Below are 19876 nucleotides of genomic sequence, written 5' to 3' on the forward strand. Positions count from 1 at the left end.
ACCTGAGGCTGTGCCCCCCCCCCCCCCGCCTGGTGGGGCTTGACAGGGGACCTCAGGCCGCGTCCCCCACCCAGCAGAGCTTGACGGGGTACCTCAGGCCGCACCCCCAACCCAGCAGGGCTTGACAAGGGACCTCAGGCCACGCCCCCTGCCCTGGCACTGGGCCAGGCAACCTGAGGCCGTGCCCTCCACCTGGTGGGGCTTGATGGCAGTGGGGCTGGCCGGGTCTGGCTTCTTTCACTTAGCATAAAGTACTGGAGTTTCATCCAAGTTGTTATGAGACTTGGTGCTTGTGCATTTTTACCCCTGAGTAGTATTCCATTTTATAGATATAATACATACTTTTAAACATTCACCAGTTATAAGATATTTGGGTTGTTTCCAGTTTTCAGCAATAAGGCCACTATTAACATTTGTGAACAGGTTTTTTGTGTTAGCACAAGTTTTCATTTCACTTGGGTAAACACTTACAGATAAAAGGCCTGTACTCAAAATAGATAAAGAACTCTGAAATCTCAATAATAGGAAAACAAGTAACCCAATTTTTTAAAAAAAATTTTAATAGACACTTCACCAAAGAAGATAAACAGATGGCAAATAAGCACATGAAAAAATGCTAAATATTATAAGTTGTTAGGGAAATGCAAATTAAAACCAAAATGATACACCACTGTGCACCTATTAGAAATTAAAATGTTTAAAAACTGACAATGCCAAGTTCTAGAGAACATGCAAACCAACAGAAACTCTCAAACATTGCTTGTGGAAATGCAAAATGGCAGTCACTTTGTAAAACAATTTAGCAGTTTCTTATGAAGTTAAACATAAACCTAAGACACTCCAGCAATCCCATGCCCAGATATTTACTCAAATGTTTTTAATCGAATTTTGTAGGATGAAGTTTTTTTCTGTCTTCATAATCAAAGTACAGCGAATATAATCTAATTATTTTGGTGACTTTAGTTTAGCATTATAAGCACTAACGGATTCTACTGGGATCCTGCTTTAATGTCTGCTTTCAAAAAATATTCTTCTTTATGGGGTAAATACTGGAAATACATATAGAGAGGCAAGATGGTTCTTATCTTAAAGATGGAGATGTGCTTAAGGCTATTGTGGCCCACATGCCTGTTTGCCCCATCATTCAATGGTCACAGACTCCTGAGCTTGTCTCAGTTTTCATGTCTTTTCTACTCCTTCCTCGCATTCAAACTTTTGGCTGTTGTTTCTCCTGGCTCTCAGTAGACCTGCTACTAATAGTCTCTCATCTAATTTGCTGTAGTCCAGCAAGCCAGATAATGAAGTCTATTAGAACTGTGTACAAAATAAGGTTACTGATTAAAGTTAGGACCTGACTGCCTATCTTGATGCTTTTCCTGCAGGATAAAGTTCATGGTCTTTGTGATAGTTTTTTGACCTCTCAAAGGCCTCCTTTTTCTTACCTTCCAGGTTCTAGCCTTGCAGAGATGCCAGTTTAGATATCCATAAGTCTAAAGTACAGATAAAGGGGATGTTAACACAGTTTACATCTGTCTGGTCTAATCTGTTGAAATGTTTGATCTATTTCTAGCATAATATAAGGATGAGTAGACCTTATAAAATAAAGGAACTACATTTGTACAAACTTAATGTAGTTAACAACATAACAATAAAGAACAGGACATAAAGCAATGAGCAAAAGCAAGACATGTCAGAACAGAAAAATGAGGAAAGATAAAATTAGTAGTATATGCCAAGTTTTACCTCCTACAGTCAGAAGCCTCTATTTCTCATCAGGACTACTATATTGCAAAGAATGCACAATTTATTTAAACTGTGCATATTGCATCTTCTATCCCTCTTGAAATGAAAGTCATTCTACATAAGCATCAGCATCACACTGTACTGTGCAATTGTCTCTTTACATTTGAATGGCTTTGTGACCTCACAGAGGTGCTGAATTACAACTAAAATTTAGCAGTAGCAACAGTTGTTCTAAAGATGTCTTGCCCCTCTCCCATCTTGTTAAAGAGTTAGTATTCAAAAAATTAAGTTAATGAAAATATTTACCTTTTAAAACTACCGCTGCTCTACCAAACCCACTCGGACTTTCTATTGTCTTTTTGTTTTTTAATTGGCAGGCTTTGGGGCAAGGTCTGCTAGAAAAAGGAATCTGAGACTCATCTTTGCTTTGTGCCAAATACGTTGTCTTAAATACATCAGTGATTTTCATCCCAAATAAAGGTTCAATCACTTGCTGAAGAAAATACTTTTCCACAGCACAGGAAATGAGGAGATTAGATATTCTATCATATGGGCAACTGAACAAACAGGGCTCCAGGTGGCTAATGTCACAGGGATGAAGGCACCCAGGGGAATAAGGAGGCTTCTGGCTTTCAATGGCCTTCTCTTCATCAATATCCAACACAATGTAATTGCATTTCCACCATGATAGCAGCACTTTTCCAACCAACCCCCAGATAATAATCTGTTCTAACATAATGCAGTTTCTTTAGAAGGACACAATTTATTGGTATACTGGGCTATTTATTTTATTCCTTTCCCTTAATTATCCCTCTTTAACCGTAGTCTTTAAAAAATCGCTCTCTTTCTTGGGCAGTTCCAGGCAAAGATGACAAAGATAGAAAGAAATAGACCCCTGTTATTTCTATGAAAGACTTTAAAAGGTTGAAAAAATTATTTTGTCAGTTTTATTTTAATGAAAATTGAATACAACATTTTCCCTTCTGAGAAACATAATTTCCAGGCTCTGCTTCTGACGTAATTGCATGCCTTTAAAAAAATCTCTAAATGACTTTGTGTCAGTGAATTGACTTATAGCATTCACCACTCATAAAAAATGGTTCATTTCTGTTGTCTGCATTTAGGTAACTCTCTATGCAACATCAAGTTAATTCAATTAAATAACACAGTATTTTATGCTTGGGGGAGCAGCCATGTTCCTTCCTGGGTTGAACACTGCACTGGTCATGGCATGTCATCTTTAAAAATCTTAAATAATTTAAAGCAAATATTGTTAGTTCTTTTAGGTGTGGTTATGTTTTAGTATCACAGTTATGTTTTTGGAAGGAATCCTTATATTTTAGAGACACATTCTGAAATATTTATGTATGAAATGATAGGATATCTGGGATTTCCTTCAAAATAATATGGCAGAAATAGGGCATGAGGATGCAACAAGAGTGACTATATGATCACAACTGAAAAAAATCACAATTGCTGCAGCAGGGTGATGGCTACATGAGGAGTTGCCATATTGTTCTGTTTAATTCTGTATATGTTTAACATTTTCCATAGTAAAACGTCAAAAACCTTTCATCATTATAATATCTAGAAAAGTAGCAACTCCTCAGTCTTTCTTTCAAAGCCTTCATTAAGCTTTGCATTTGCAAAGTTAATTTTTAAAACTAATCTCTCCCTTTTCCCACTCATGCAACTCATGCATCAACCAAACTGGACAACTGAAAATTCGCTAAACATACCTGGTATATCCCCACTTCTGGATTTTAGCACAGTTTATCCCCTCTGCCAGAAATGTCTTGCTCTTCACACCTCTATCTCTACATGTCAAATTCTATCCAGTCCCATATCAAATACCACTTGTTCCATGGAGACTTTTATTACTTGACCACCAGAAATCTAATTTAAAAAAAAAAAAGAAATCTAATCTCTCCTGTACCATATTCCCTTTGCATTGTCTAAGTCAGTGGTTCTCAACCTTTCTAATGCCATGACCCTTTAATACAGTTCCTCATGTTGTGGTGACCCCCAACCATAAAATTATTTTCGTTGCTACTTCATAACTCTAATTTTGCTACTGTTAATGAATTGTAATGTAAATATCTGTGTTTTCCGATGGTCTTTGTCTCTACAGCAGTGGTTCTCAACCTGTGGGTCACGACCCACAGGTTGAGAACTGCTAGCAGGGTCGCCTAAGATCATCGGAAAACACAGATATTTACATTACAATTCATTAACAGTAGCAAAATTAGAGTTATGAAGTAGCAACGAAAGTAATTTTATGGTTGGGGGTCACCACAACATGAGGAACTGTATTAAAGGGTCATGGCATTAGAAAGGTTGAGAACCACTGTTCTAAATGTACTGATATGAACTACTTCTAAAGTAATGTTAAATGAAAAAAGTTGGGTATAAAAGATTATATAAAGCACGTGACTGCTAACATTATATAAATGCTTAGACTATCCTATATAATAAAAAGGTAATATGCAAATTGACCATCACTCCAACACACAAAATGGCTGCCCCCATGTGGACACAAGATGGCCACCACAAGATGGCCAGCAGGGGAGGGCAGTTGGGGGTGACCTGGCCAGCAGGGGAGTGGTTAGAGGCTGATCAGGCTGGCAGGCAGAAGTGGTTAGGGGCAATCAGGTAGGCAGGTAGGCAAGCAGTTGGGAGCCAGCAGTCCTGGATTGTGAGAGGGATGTCTGACTGCCTGATTAGGCCTGATCCCATCCCTTGAGGGGTCCCAGATTGGAGAGGGTGCAGGCTGGGCTGAGGTACACCCCCCCACATGCACAAATTTTGTGCACTGGGCCTCTAGTCTATATACACTGAGTGGGCAGATTATTATGATCTCTGAATGCATAATAATCTGGCCACTCAGTGTACATCCTATATAATAAAAAGCTAATATGCAAATTGTCCGTTCTACCAGCAGGCAGGCCGGCCAACTGCCCATGTCCCCTCCCCCTGGCCAGGCTGGCCGGACCCTACCCATGCACAAATTCATGCACCGGGCCTCTAATATATATACTGAGTGGCCAGATTATTATGCATTCAGAGATCATAATAATCTGGCCACTCAGTGTATATAAAAGCCTAAGCAACCGGATGACCGGACAACCAGCCGGTAGCTATGATGTGCACTGACCACCAGGGGGCAGATGCTCAATGCAGCAGCTGTCCCCTGGTGTTCAGTGTGCTCCCACAGCAGGAGCACCGCTCAGCTGACAAGCGCAGCTGCGAGGGCGTGAGCCTCTCCTGCGCACACTCCCCTTGCACACCTGAGCAGTGGCAGCAGGAGCTGTGGGGCTGGGAAGAGTGGGAGTGGCACAGCAGCCAGCCCAGGCTCTGGCTCCTCCCTGACCACCTGATGCTTGCTTCACGCACTACTTCATGCTGTGCGAGATGTACGCGAACAGTGGGCTGGAGTCCAACGAGCCAGCGGGAAAGGCCAGGCTGCGGTGGCGCAGCGATCCACTGATCCCCACAGGCCAGGCCAAGTGACACCACCAATCTGTGCATTGGGCCTCTAGTCTTTGGATAATAAACAAGAAATTGATAGTAGTTATTGCTTCAGGGAAAGGGAATTGAATGTTTAGGGTTGCAATAGGAGAAAAACTTCACTTTTTGAGATTATTTAAAAACTTATTTCTTTTTACTTGTTGGGTTTTGCACCATGTACATGCATTGCTTATTCAAAAAGTGATTATTTAAAAGTGAACAAAATTTAAAAGATTGCTAAAAAACAAAAGTAGACATGGGGAGAATAATAACTCAAAATACCCCTGATTCAACAGTGTAAGTCAGGAGGAAGGAAAATCCAGAAAGTCTACAGATATAAGATCAGAAATATTTAGGAAGACTCAAAAATAGGGAAAAAAAACTTAGAAAGTTACACTATACCATAAGAACTAAAAGTATGTTATCGGAAAAGACCTCCTGATACTAATGACATTGAGGTATAATAAAAAGAATTAAAGAGGTCAGCTTTCCACTGTATTTGCCATAGACATAACCTCATTAGGAGCTCTGGTCCAAATTTATTGACCCTGTTTATTGTTTTACAACCAATGGGCAGTTCTTTGGTGATTTGTGGTCAGGCATGCCATGGAAGAATCGTGATTTCTTTTTTCCCTGGGAATCAACCCAGCACGCACGTGCGCACACATACACACACACACACACACACACACACACACACACACACACACACACCACCCAGTTCAGCAAGAAGTGCGTTAGTTTCTTTGTTGTTGTTTGCTTCTGCTATCTTTACATGAGGCATACCATGAGTCATCTGACAACATCACTGTCTTTAACCTTGGTTATTTATGATCCTTATTAGAAGGTAACCTTTTTGTGCTCTCCTACCAGACCCATCCAGTCTGACCCAGGAACAAACTAAAAGAAGTGAAACTTATAGGGCAAATTGCTTAAACCATCTAAATAAGCAAATTAAATATCACTGAAGACATGATGGATTCTTTCACGTGAACACTACAGCAGCCAGAAAACAGGTATTTAAAAAAATGATCAAACTTACACAAAACCAATGAATAAAATTCCCTTGTGCTAGGCTGCTGAGAGTGGGCTACTAAAACTGTTTAAAAGAGCTGGCAATATTTCATTTGGCCTCATGAGAACACAGACTATGAGTATTTGATGTTATGTGTATATTACAAAATAATAATTTAGAATATTTATTGTATCCTGTCTATATTTTACATGTTAATTGCTATACAGTTTCTGCAATTACTTGTTTTTAGTTTCATCAGGAATGCTACAAAAGTAGAAGGATGAAGCAATCAGTAGAAGCCTTGACAATGTCTCTCCTGACATCTAGTGGATGGATACCAGTTACAACAGTAAATATATTTTCAAAGGATCAGCTTTGGGTGAAATGAATTTCTCTTTCTCTCTTTCTCTCTTTCTCTCTTTCTCTCTCTCTCTCTCTATCTATCTCGATTATCTAAGATCTTCAGATCATATTTCAAGTTGAAATGCAAGACTAAATATCTCCTACTGATGGGTCTGAGTTACTGGTTAGGTTTGTACTCAACAAATGGCCATGTTTTTTTTTTTTTTTTCTGTTTTTCCTTAGAATAGCCTGGTAATTCCAAAAGCACTCCTTTTGGAGTTCATCACCACCAAACCAGGATTACATGAAATGCTGAAGGGTGTTCTTTAAGAAGAGGAGGAAGAAGAAAAAGGTAAAGATAAAAATTATGAACAACAAAATGACATCAAATACATACCTACCAACAAGTGAATCTAAAAATCAAGTGAATAAAAAATCTGAAGAACAGAATGGACTGGTGAATATAATAGAATCAGGGACATAGAAAGGGAGTGGACTGACAATTCTCAGGGGGGAGGGAGTGTGAGGGGTGCGGGAAGAGACTGGACAAAAATCTTACACCTATGGATGAAGACAGTGGCGGGGGGTAAGGGCATGGGGTGGGGTGGGGAATCAGGTGGAGGGGAGCTATGGGGGAAAAAAAGAGGAACACCTGTAATAATCTGAACAATAAAGATTTATTAAAAAAAAAAAGCACTCCTTTTGTAGGCATCTAAGATAACAAGGCCTAGTAATCAAAAGCATGGGCTCTGTATTAATTTTCTGTGGTTGCTATAACAAATCAACACAATATTAGTGACTTAAAACAATGCACATTCATTACCTTACAGTTCTGGAGGTCAAAAGTCCTAAATTCAGGGTGTCAGCATGGGCTGAATTCCTTCTCAAGGTTCTAGGGGATGATGCATTTCCTTGCCTTTCCTAGCATCTAGAGGTGACCCATATTCCTTGGCTCATGAAACCATTGCTCCATCTTCATTTTTCAGATACATCTTAGTCAGTGACCCAGTCTTCAAAGACATGACAGCATCTGCTTGTCTTGGACCAATGTCCAGCTTGTAGCGATCAGTTAAATTGTAGGGACATTCCTGATGAGGCAGGAGACATTCTGCAAAAGAACATGAACTTTAGCCCCTAAAAGCTATGTTTTCAGCTTCTAGTTTTGAGGTATTATATTTGCGTTCAGGAAATCTGGTTGCTATTTCAAGATATTCTACTTAACAAGACACTTAAATGGAATATTCAATGACCTAACTGACATGACAAAGATACCCAGAGAATTACCACCTACATTATAATCTATCCCCTAATGACTTCTTAATGCTTTAATTTGAAGAAATAAAAAAGGCAGGGGGCAGGAAGCCATTTATTCAACAAATGTAGATAAGACTTAATATGAAAATATCCTGGAAAAGGATGACATTGTAACCTTAATGCAAATAAGAAATGACCTGACCTATACAAGATCCTTTTCCTGGAGACATATTTTGATAAGCCAGAAGAAAGAGACAGTCTGAGTGCCTGAGAGCTGGGATCATGAAGTTCTGGTGGGGGAGAGGCCAGAAGTACACATGACTTAGTCTGCTTCATGAAGGTGTAGATGGCTGGCCCAGTGTGAGGAAATTGGGGTTTTAAGATGTTCAGAAATAATATGACAAAAACAAAGACCTTATTGCTCCTGAGACAGTGATTGACTCTAGGGACAAACATCATGTGAGGAGACATTTACTTGTCTCTCAAGAAAGTTATTTTCACAAGACTACAGCCACCTCACCCTCCACCACTGCACCTTTCCAGTGAAACACCACTGGGGGTAAAAAAGAATGCTGCTGTTGTCAACCAAAGGGGAAAGAAATATGGACTAGGATCATCCAAGGCCACAAGAATGGCCAAATAGAGAGAGTCAGAGTTTGGGGCAAAGTTTGAGAACAACAATCAAGAAGACCAAGGTGCTGGTCCTACTGTAAGAAAAAGCTGACTTCTGTAAGATGGGAGGCTTTCACTGATTAGAGCTCTTCACAAAGTTTAATCAAAACAAAAGCTATCACCCCTGGTAACATAAAGTCAACATGGAGGTGGGGAGAAGAGAAGCTTTGCAGGCATGCCATTTAGTAAATCAGTGTGAAATGGCCCAAAAAGCAATATTCTTTCCCAAAGCCTAATGCCTATCCATGCACAAAGAATCAAGAGATTTGTAGCCACCCCAAGGTAGCTCTATTTCGTACATGATTTAAAAGGTTTTGATACCCTATTGAGACCTGAGTTCTGGGACAATTTAAATGGGAGAAATTGTGGTTTCAGGGTATGCAACTCTTTTAGAGGCCAGCAGTCAGGCCCTTTAGTGTGAGAAATCGATCAACACTGAATAGACAGCACGGATTCAAACTGCACTATTCCTCATTGTGACATTCATTAGTCAACAAACAACTAACAACTCTGTCCAGGAACAGAGCCAGGCCTCTAGGAAATAAAGATTAACAAATTGCCTTCAGGAGACACACAATCCAGGACAGAAGGACAAACTTCCACAAATACACTAGAAAGTGGTGCCATAAAAGGAATATGAATGATGTGCTATACAACATCAGACAAACAAAGACAGTTGGGAAAGAGGGAAGGAGACAGAGGGAAGCTCAACTAAGGAGGACATTGCTTTCCAGCTGGAACTTCGAAAGATGGGAGTACTCTGTGTGAATAGGTTTATTCTCTTGTGTTATTTTACCTACTTACTTCCGTGAATGTAGTTCTCACCTAGCCCCACTAGAGTACTCTGCTACACATACTGTTCAGAGCCTTCAGTTTTCCTCCCATAAGTCTATTCCCACCTGCTGACTGTTACTGCCAGCTGCCCTGGCTCTCAGCCCCCTCGCAACTTTCCTATGTCCTTTTGTTTTTGTTTGTTTGTTTTAATCCTCAACCGATGATACTTTTCCATTGATTTTTAGACTGAGTGGAAGGGAGAGGGAGAGACAGAAAGAGAAACATTGATGTGAGATAGGCACATCAATTGGTTGCCTCCCATATGCACCCGACCAGGGCCCGGGATCAAGCCTATAACTGAGGTATGTACTCTTGACCGAATCGAACCCAGAACCCTTGCAGTCTGAGGGCCGACATTCTATCCACTGAGCCAAACTAGTTAGGGCTTCTATGTCTTTTTTGATGCTTAAATCACCAATTGCTAAAGTAACTCTTTGGCACATTAGGAAAATACATGGTGCAAGCTGCTTAGTCCAACACTCAACACTCCCCTCTGACAAGATACTGGTTTTCTTGCATCAGACAAACTTTCTTTGACTGAAGATAAGTTGATAATTAAAGAGTCCAAGTTTAAAGAAGCAAGAACAATCTACCACACCCAAAGAAAAAGAAAAAAATAGGAAAAATCCTTGCTCCATTTTGAAACCTATGAAAATTGAGTAAGGATAAAAAGAGCCTTCTGCAGTTTGAAATGCCCAAGTCATGTACCAGACCAGCCAAGTGTCAAATACATATGATAAAGGTTTAAGTAAACATCATCTCATCCTAGAAAAGGTCTGGTTTGTTTATTTGTCCATTTACTTGTTTATTTTAAATTTATTTACTATTTATAATCCACTTGTTTTTAATTTGATACAATTAACAGTAAAAAAAAATGCAAGGATATATGCACCAAGGTTGGTAAAAATAAAGATTAAAATGACATATATTAAAACTCTAATAGAGATAGGAAATGAGGACTTACCAGGAACCAGGGATAAAATAATTACCATAACTGACATTCAGTTTATTCTGAGCATCCTGAGAACTAAGACCAACTAAGGCAAACTCCTCCTTCCCCCAAAAAAAATCTATAGCTGTCTCAATAACTGCACTTCTTCCATTAAAACAAATGTTTTCCTGGTACTAAATGCTAAATGCTATTTTTCTTAAGAGGTTTTAGGTAAAAGACAATGGGTATTATAATCATTTTCAACAAATAATTATCTGAATGATGCAGAATTGCTTTATGTGATAATTACTTATACTCTCAATAAAACTTCGTTATTATGCCCTACAGTATTTAGAGTACCTGAGGGAGTGTACACTTGACATTTTAGTGACTATATCTACATATCTTCAACTATTCCTTGAAGTAATATGACTACAAGTCATTTTGAGACAGTTCTTTGATGAGCGTCTCAAACACAACATTGATAGAGAGGTGGGGAAGTGGATAATATGCTTTATGAAACAGAAAGTTGGGGGTCAGGGTGGTAAAAATCAAAGAATGTGACATGCATTTTATCATAGATTCTGCTGGTTGGCAGGACCAACATTTTTGTGTGTATTTTTTACTTTTTTAGCAAGAGTGATGATTCTGCTCAAAATGTTAAGGGAAGTTAGAACCTTCCAGGGCAAGATTATGTGCCCCATGACTCCATTCTCCATAACTTTCCTACCTTTCTTTTCCATCAAATTTTGCCTAGCCTATTTCTATCAGTGCAATCCTGCTTATTAACAGTTAGCCTGTAAACATAGTTGTATTTGTCCAATAAAGATTCAGATAAACAGAATACTATTTATGAATATCTCCAGAAAGCAGATTTCAATGTATTGCCACACAGTAAAATTACTATCAAGATCCTAACTTCATAATAACTATGTGTAGTGCCAGGTGGGTACTGGAAATATCAGAGTAGGAGACACTTGGTACAGTATATGATTGCCTAACCACTATGCTCTACATCTATAACTAATACAAAATGGTATTAAGTATAAACTATCATTGAAAAATTAAATTTAAATTTAAAAAATTTCTAACTCCAAGTAAGATAAATCAAGAGAATTTGGGGTCAACATTCCCTGCCCTAGTAATAAACATTAAACTTGAACTTCAGAAGTGACTAGACTGCAGGACTTCCTGTTGAATAGTGTTTCCTATCAATGGGAGTAAAATATAAATACCAATGGTATAACAAACAGTGATAATACAAGGGTACTAAGTCTAATAGTGTCTTCTGTGAATTAAATTTAACAATGATTCTGTTGACACATACCTCCAACAATAATTTGAAGCCTCATTCCTGTATCCCAACTTGCCTTTCAATCTTCCAAAGGAAGATAAAATTGGATCCATTCCCCCAATCACAGACCAGGATAAATTCCAAATGGATCAGAAATTCAATGTAAAAATTGAAACCATTTATTAAAAATGAACTCTTTCTTACCCCCTTAGCCAAAAGTGTTATAACTTTACCTTATTTTTCTAATAAAGAAATTAACATTAGGTTGCCTGTAACCTGGTTAAATATACTTCATTAAAACTGTAATTAGCCCTGGCCGGTATAGCTCAGTTGGATGGGCATTGTCCCTTGCACAGAAAAAAAGGTTGCCAGTTCCATTCTGAGCCAGGGCATATGCATGCATTGCAGACTCAATCCCCAGTAGGGGGCATGCAGGAGGAAGCTAATCAATCTCTCTCTCTCTCTCTCTCTCTCTCTCTTTCTCTCTCTATCTCTCTCTCTCCATTCTTCTCTCTCTCTAAAACTCAATAAGAGCCCTAGCTGGTTTGGCTCAGTAGATAGAGTGTTGGCCTGCAGACTGAAAGGTTCCAGGTTGGATTCCAGTCAAGGGCACATGCCTGGGGTTGCAGGCTCAATCCCCAGTATGGGGCATGCAGGAGGCAGCCTATCAATGATTCTCTCTCATCATTGATGTTTATATCTCTCTCCCTCTCCCTTCCTCTCTGAAATCAATAAAAATATATATTAAAATATTCATTAAAAATCAATAAGAAATATTTTTAAAACTGTAATTAATAATTACAAAGTCAATTTGGAAGAACAAACAAGAATATGTAAGAAAACCCTGAAAAACAAAAGCCCAGAGGAGGGGGGCACTAGCCCCATCTGATAATAAAATATACCATAAAGCTTCTTAATAAAACAAAATAAGACAGACTAATAACAGAATAAAATTCCAGAAATAGACTAAATCACAGCTACAAGTTTAGTTTAAAATAAAAGAAGCACTTCAATTCCACGAGGAAAATACGGGCTTGTTAATAAATGCTATTGAGATAAGAAAAAGAAAAGTTAAAATTGGATCTATTCCTCATACCATAAACAAGATAAATTCCAAATGGGTAAGAGATTTAAACGAAGCAAAGAAACAAACATTATCAGTACTAGAAAATATGGGGGTGAATTTCTCTATAATCTGAGAGTGAGGAAATCTCTCCTGTGACTCAAAAATTTAATAGCAAAAAGGGTAGATAAATTATATAATTTTTTAAAAACTTTGTATGTCAAAAACCATTAGCAAAGTAAAAAGATATAAGATAGAAGACATTAATACTATGTCAAAAGGACTCAGAAGCAGAATGAAAAGCCCTAATGGTCAGAGATGGGACAATTACAGTATCAATGAAAATATTAGCTGCAGTGGTGGGGCAAAAGTAGGTTTACAGGTGTGAGTACCCAAAACACAGAGTTTGTTCTTGTATTATTATTCATTAATTATTGTATTATTTTCCATACAAAAAACAGTAAACCTACTTTTGCCTCACCCTGTATATTTAAACCCGTGAGTTCATAATTAAACTAAAGGGAAAAAATGGGCCACTATTAAAGGATGCTGGTAAACCAATTTATTATTTTGAAAAATGGTAAATAAGGGGAAGAACTCATGCACTTTATCCTACATACACTGCAACTCAAGGTCATCAAATAGTAGATATAGGGAAATTGTACTTTTTATAGAAGTACACTAGCTAATAAATAAAGAAGTGATGTTAGAATTAGAACATCACCATTTTGCAACCCTTAATGAGTTAATGCATCTAGGTATTGATCATTAATGCTGGGTGACTAACATTCTAAAAGAGACAACCAGACCTTGTGTGCTTTCCAATGAGAAATTAACCAAATACAGTGGGAAACTCTTCAAGACAAAGAATCCAGTTTCTTCAACAAATAAATTAAGAGATGGAAAGGAATCATATAGATTAAAATAATTTAGACACCTAGGAAATAATCATAATATGTCGTCCTCTTTTGGATCCTGAGTCAAGCAAGCAATGAAAAAAGAGGGCACTTTTGAGACAATTGGAAATATGAACACTGACCTCATATCTATACTAATAATAGAAGAATATGCAAATTGCCCGGGACGCCATCACAGTAACAGTAATGATCGGACAGCAGGCTGGCAGGCTGCCGAGGGCGACCAGGCTGGCGGGGGGGGGCAGTAGGGGGCAACCAGGTCAGCAGGGGGGCAGTTAGGGGTGATCAGTCTGGCAGGCAGGTGAGCAGTTAGGAGCCAGTGGTCCAGGATTGTGAAAGGGATGTCCGACTGCCAGTCTAGGCCCAATCCCCGGAATCGGGCCTAAACCGGCAGTCGGACATCCCCTGAGGGGTCCCGGATTGGAGAGGGTGCAGGCTGGGCTGAGGGGACCCCCCCCCCTCCCGTGCACAAATTTCATGCACCGGGCCTCTAGTTTGATTATATTAAGACTAGAGTCCTGGTGCATGAAAATTCATGCACTGGAGGGGGAGGGTCCCTCATCCCGGCCTGCACCCTCTCACAATTCAGGAGCCCTCAGGAGCAGAAGGCGACCCGGCAATGAGGGGAAGGCGATGCCCCCATCACACCTCTGCTGCTGCCACTGCCAGCAGTGCAAGTCTCGGCTGGCCCTGGTTGCCTGAGCCTTGGGCAGCCCTGGGTGGCTGGGCAGCCACCATCCAAGGCTTGCCTGTGCCTCGGGCCGGCCCTGGGCAGATGGGCAAGTGACATCAAAGGCTTGCCTGTGCCTCGGGTGTCGGCTGGGAAGCTGCCATCTGAGGCTTGCCTGCACCTCGGGCCAGCCCTGGGCGGCTGGGAGGCTGAGGGGACTGGGGGACTCTGGAAGCAAGTGTGTGGAGTGGCTGCGCAACTGCCGCCCCAGTGGGGCTGAGGGGACTGGTCGCCGCCATCTTGTGCCTGTGAGCACTGCCATCTTTGAGGGCGTGATGGTCAATTAGCATATTACCTCCTTATTGGTTGTGGGTGCTGCCATCTTTGAGGGCATGGCAGTCAATTAGCATATTCCCTCATTGGCTGTGGGTGTCGCTATCTTTGAGGGTGTGGCAGTCAATTAGCATATTCCCTTCTTATTGGCTGTGGGTGCCACCATCTTTGTGATGACGTGAGGGTCAATTATCATATTCCCTCTTTATTAGTTAGGATACTGTAACATTTTAGATTCAATTGTGGTTATTTTAAGTATCCTTATCTTATAGAGATACATACTGAAATACTATTGATAAAATCTATTTAATCAAATCTAATTCATCAATATATTGCCTTGAAATATAGGTGGGGAGAAATGGGTGGGGGTAGAGATGAAACAAGATTGGCCATGACTTGAGAATTGAAGCTGGTAATAAGCACACAGGGGCTCATTACCCTAATAGTGGTGTGCTAGATCTGTCTAGACCTGCTCACAAGAGCCCATCATTGAATTTTAGGAATTTTGAAATCATGCTGGTAGCTTGAAATGGGCCATGGTGGAATATTTATATCATGAAAATCAACACATGCTACAAGTCAGCTAGCTCCCTCTCTGAGAGCTGGATATTAAAGTTTACCAGCACACTACTGTTATTCTGTCTCTTTTGCAAACGTTTCTTTTCTCATTAGACAATTATTTCTTGAATACTTACTATGTGCCAGGTGCTGAATAAAAAAGACATCAGCCCTGCTTGTATTAATTTCTTAAAGCTGCCATAACTAACTACCATAAACTGGATGGCTTGAAATAGAAATTTATTGTCTCACAGTTCTGGAATCTACAAGTCTGAAATCAAGGTGTTGGCAGGGCCATGCTCCTTCTGAAATCTGTAGGGGGATCCTTTCTTGCCTCTTCTTAGTTTCTGGTGGTTGGCTGGCAATCTGGTATTCCCTGGTTTGCAGCTGCATTAACTCTAGTCTCTGCCCCCAGCATCACACAGCATTTTCCTAATGTGTCTATGTCTTCACGTGGCCACCTTCTTGTAAGAATACCAGACATATTGGATTAGGGGTCCACCTTACTCCAATGATTCTCTTTTTATTTTTTTATTTTTTGTGGAAAACACACATAAATTGACCATATTAATAGTATACTGTTCAGACATTTCGGGGGCAAGGGGGGTAATTAGGGAGGTGAAGAGATTGAGCAAAAAAAGAAAAGAAATAAGAAAAAGAGACAGAAAGAACTCATAGACATGGACAATAGTGTGGTGACTGCAGGTTGGAGAAGGGTGGGTGGAGGTGGAAGAGGGTATAGGGGGGATAAATGGTGATAGAAAAAATACAATAAAAATAAATGAATAAAACAAAAAAGAAAAATAGTATACTGGTTTGGTATTGTTAAATGCATTCACATTGTACAACAGATCTTTAAAACTTTTTCATCTTGCAAAACTGAAACTCTACACCCATTTTCTCTTTCCCTCAGCCCCTGGCAACCATCATTCTATGTTCTATTTCTGAGTTTGACTACTTTAGATATCTCATGAGTAGAATTAGATAGCACTTGTCTTTTTATGTCACTGGTTTATTTCACTAATCATAATATCCTCAAGGTTCATCCATGTTGTAGCATGTGACAGGATTTCCTTCCTTTTGAAGGTTGAATGACATTCCATGATATCTATATAATACATGTTGTTTATCCATTCATCCATCTATGAACATTGAGTTACTTCCACCTCTTGGCTATTGTGGATAATGCTGTAACAAACATGGGTGTGCAGATATCTCTTCAAGATCCTGCTTTGAATTATTTTCTTTTCTACATGTTTTAATATTCCAATAATGAAACTTGTAAAAATATGTAAAGAGATAGGATAAGGAGTATAACTCAGGGAATAAAATGCATGAAAAGCAGAATCAAATTATGCTACAAATGGAATTTTTATAAATAGTATTTAAATCCAATGTTTAAATAGTCAATCTTTTTTAACAATTAACATATTGCACACCAGTAGTTTCATTGCTAGCTTTACTCAGTGGCCAGATAAGTTTCTACTGAACGAGTACAAAAAACGTTTTACGAAGTATCACACTTTAAAAAGATATTAGCTTGTAAGAATACGTAATAAACAACTTCAAAATGCAATGGGTATTTCATTTTAAGGTGTGCCTTTAACATTTTTTTTTATTTAATAAATCTGTATTGTTCAGATTATTACAATTGTTCCTCTTTTTTCCCCACATAGCTCCCCTCCACCTGGTTCCCACCCCACCCTCTGCCCTTACCTCCCCACCACTGTCCTCATCCATAGGTGTATGATTTTTGTCCACTCTCTTCCCGCACCCCCACACCCCTTTCCCCCCGAGTCTTGTCAGTCCACTCCCTTTCTATGCCCCTGATTCTATTATATTCACCAGTTTATTCTGTTCATCAGATTTTTTATTCACTTGATTTTTAGATTCACTTGTTGATAGATATGTATTTATTGTTCATAATTTTTATCTTTACCTTTTTCTTCTTCCTCTTCTTAAAGAATACCTTTCAGTATTTCATATAATGCTGGTTTGGTGTTGATGAACTCCTTTAGCTTTTCCTTATCTGTGAAGCTCTTTATCTGCCCTTCAATTCTGAATGATAGCTTTGCTGGGTAGAGTAATCTTGGTTATAGGTTCTTGCTATTCATCACTTTGAGTATTTCTTGCCACTCCCATCTGGCCTGCATAGTTTCTGTTGAGAAATCAGCTGACAATCCTATGGGTGCTCCCTTATAGGTAATTAACTGTTTTTCTCTTGCTGCTTTTAATATTTTCTCTTTGTCTTTGCTCTTGGCATTTTAATTATGATGTGTCTTGGTATGGTCCTCTTTGGATTCCATTTGTTTGGGGTTCTGTGTGCTTCCTGGACTTATAAGTCTGTTTCTTTCACCAGGTGGGGGAAGTTTTCAGTCATTATTTCTTCAAATAGGTTTTCAGTATCTTGCTCTCTCTCTTCTTCTGGCACCCCCATAATTCGGATGTTGGTACACTTGAGGTTGTCCCAGAGGCTCCTTACACTATCTTCAATTTTTGGATTCTTTTTTCTTTTTGCTTTTCCGGTTGAGTGTTTTTTGCTTCTTTGTATTTCAAATCTTTGATTTGATTATTGCGTTCCTCTAGTCTGCTGTTGGGTCTCTGTATAATACTTTTTATTTCTGTCAGTGTATGTTTAATTTCTAGTGTGTCCTTTTTCATATCCTTGAGGGTCTCGCTAAATTTATCGGCCTTTTCTAGGAAATTCTTGTAAAACCTTATAACCATGGTTTTGAACTCTATATACAGTCGTTTGCTTTCCTCCATTTCTTTCATTTGTGATCTGTTTCTTTGTCTCTGCATTTTTGTTGCTTCCCTGAGTTTGTAGAGTAGCTTTGTGTGCTAGGTGTCCTATAGGGCCCAGTGGCTCAGCCTCCCCAGTTACCTGAGGTGGACACTCTTGGTGCACCCCTTTGTGAACTGTGTGCACAGCTTTGTTGTAGTTAAGTCTTGATTGTTGTTGGTATCACTAGGAGGAATTGACCTCCAGGCCAATTGGCTGTGAGGATCAGCTGTGTCTATGCTGGGAGAACTTCTGTGCTGGAGACACCCTTATGAGACAAGACTTGCAAAATTGCAAAAGCCTCTGTGCTCAGCTTGGATGGGGCAGAGTCTCAGGGATGAGCAGACAGCTTTGGCTTCCTGTCAGTCCTGCCCTATGAGGCCCCTGGGTCTCAGTGTCCCTTGGTAATCACTGCAAGCACCTCTGAGGGAAAGCTGCCCTCAAGTTTTTCCCACTGCCAGACAGTCCAGTTTCTCCCAAATGAGTCTGGGTTCCCAGAGTCTCGCCAGGGAATGGAGTTCAGCACAGTCAGGAGCTTCCGTCTCCCCCCCCCCCCCCCCCGGCCCTGCTTGAGAAAGCCGGCCTCGCACTCAGCAGTCAGTCCTCTCTGCACTCGTGCACCTCCGGACTCTGCCGCCTGCAGCTCCCCTGAGTCTCAGTGTGCTTTTCTCTTTTCCTGTCAGTCCAGATTCCCCCCGAATGAGTCTGGGTTCCCAGAGTCTCACCCGGGACTGGAGTTTAGCACAGTCGGGAGCTTCCGTCTACCTCCTGCTTGAGAAAGCCAGCCGTGCACTCAGCCACCAGTCCTCTCCGCACGCCCGTGCGTCTCCGTATCTCAGCCTTTTGCAGCTCCTCTGAGTCTCAATGGGCTTTTCTCTTTCCTTCTAGTTGTAGAATTTCCACTCAGCCAGCTTTCCTGTGGTTCTGGATGGTGTCCATTTTGTCTTTTAGTTGTAGTTTTGAAATTGTTGTGCAAGGCAGCAATTTAGGTGTTTACCTATGCCGCCATCTTGGTTTCCGTCTGCCTTTAACATTTATGTAAAACACTGTGTAATATGAAAACACAAGAATGCTTGTGATCTGCCCGCAATGTGTTAAGTATCAATTTTATCTACCCATGGAAGCAACTAGAACTAAATGAGATTTTCTAGGTGAACACTGCTTTTTGCAAAATAAATGTAATTGATATACATATATCAAATAGCAATTCCTCACTTTGTACATAAATCAATGAAAGTGTATATGTATATTTCTCTTATAGTCATTACCAATCACATTTGTTTGTATTCTCTATTATGTGTACAGGATCAAACACTTGAATTGGACTCCTAAACTCCTAATGTTTCTTTTGATTGTAAACACTGAATTATAACTAAGATACATACACTTAGTTCCAATATTTGTGTTGTCTCAGTATTTGTAAGGATGTAAATTTAGACACTTTTCAGTTTCAAAGTAATTATTAATAGACACAAAGTAATTAGACTTGAAGTGCCCCCTTTTAGTCTACATTTTGCCTGGCTTTATGTCAGTATACTAGTAAATTAATATAAAACAGGTAGTGAGTGATAGGGTTGAAATACGATTATTCTTTTCCTCTAATGCATTATAATAGAATAAAACAATTATTAGTGGGTAAGTGGGACTTTGGATCAAGGAGAAGCCTGTGGTCTGTGTTTTAATAGTTGAGGACCAGATCTATGCTTCAGGACTATGAAAATTTGTTACCACAGAGAGTTTTTTCCAGGCTGCGCTTTTTTTATATGACTTGGCTCCACATTTGTTAATTTTCTACAAATTGTAAGTAATAATGTGATTCTAGAATCTGTACTGGTTTGCTATTCTTGGCCTTGTATCCCTTTAATGTCTATGCCTGCCAATCACACGTAGGTCTAGAGAGTGCATGAAATTGGTATTAGAATTCATGGTTTCAATTTTTTTTCTTTGACTAAACTACATAT

Source organism: Plecotus auritus, assembly GCF_963455305.1.
Source record: "Plecotus auritus genome assembly, chromosome: X".
Classification (NCBI taxonomy): Eukaryota; Metazoa; Chordata; class Mammalia; order Chiroptera; family Vespertilionidae; genus Plecotus; species Plecotus auritus.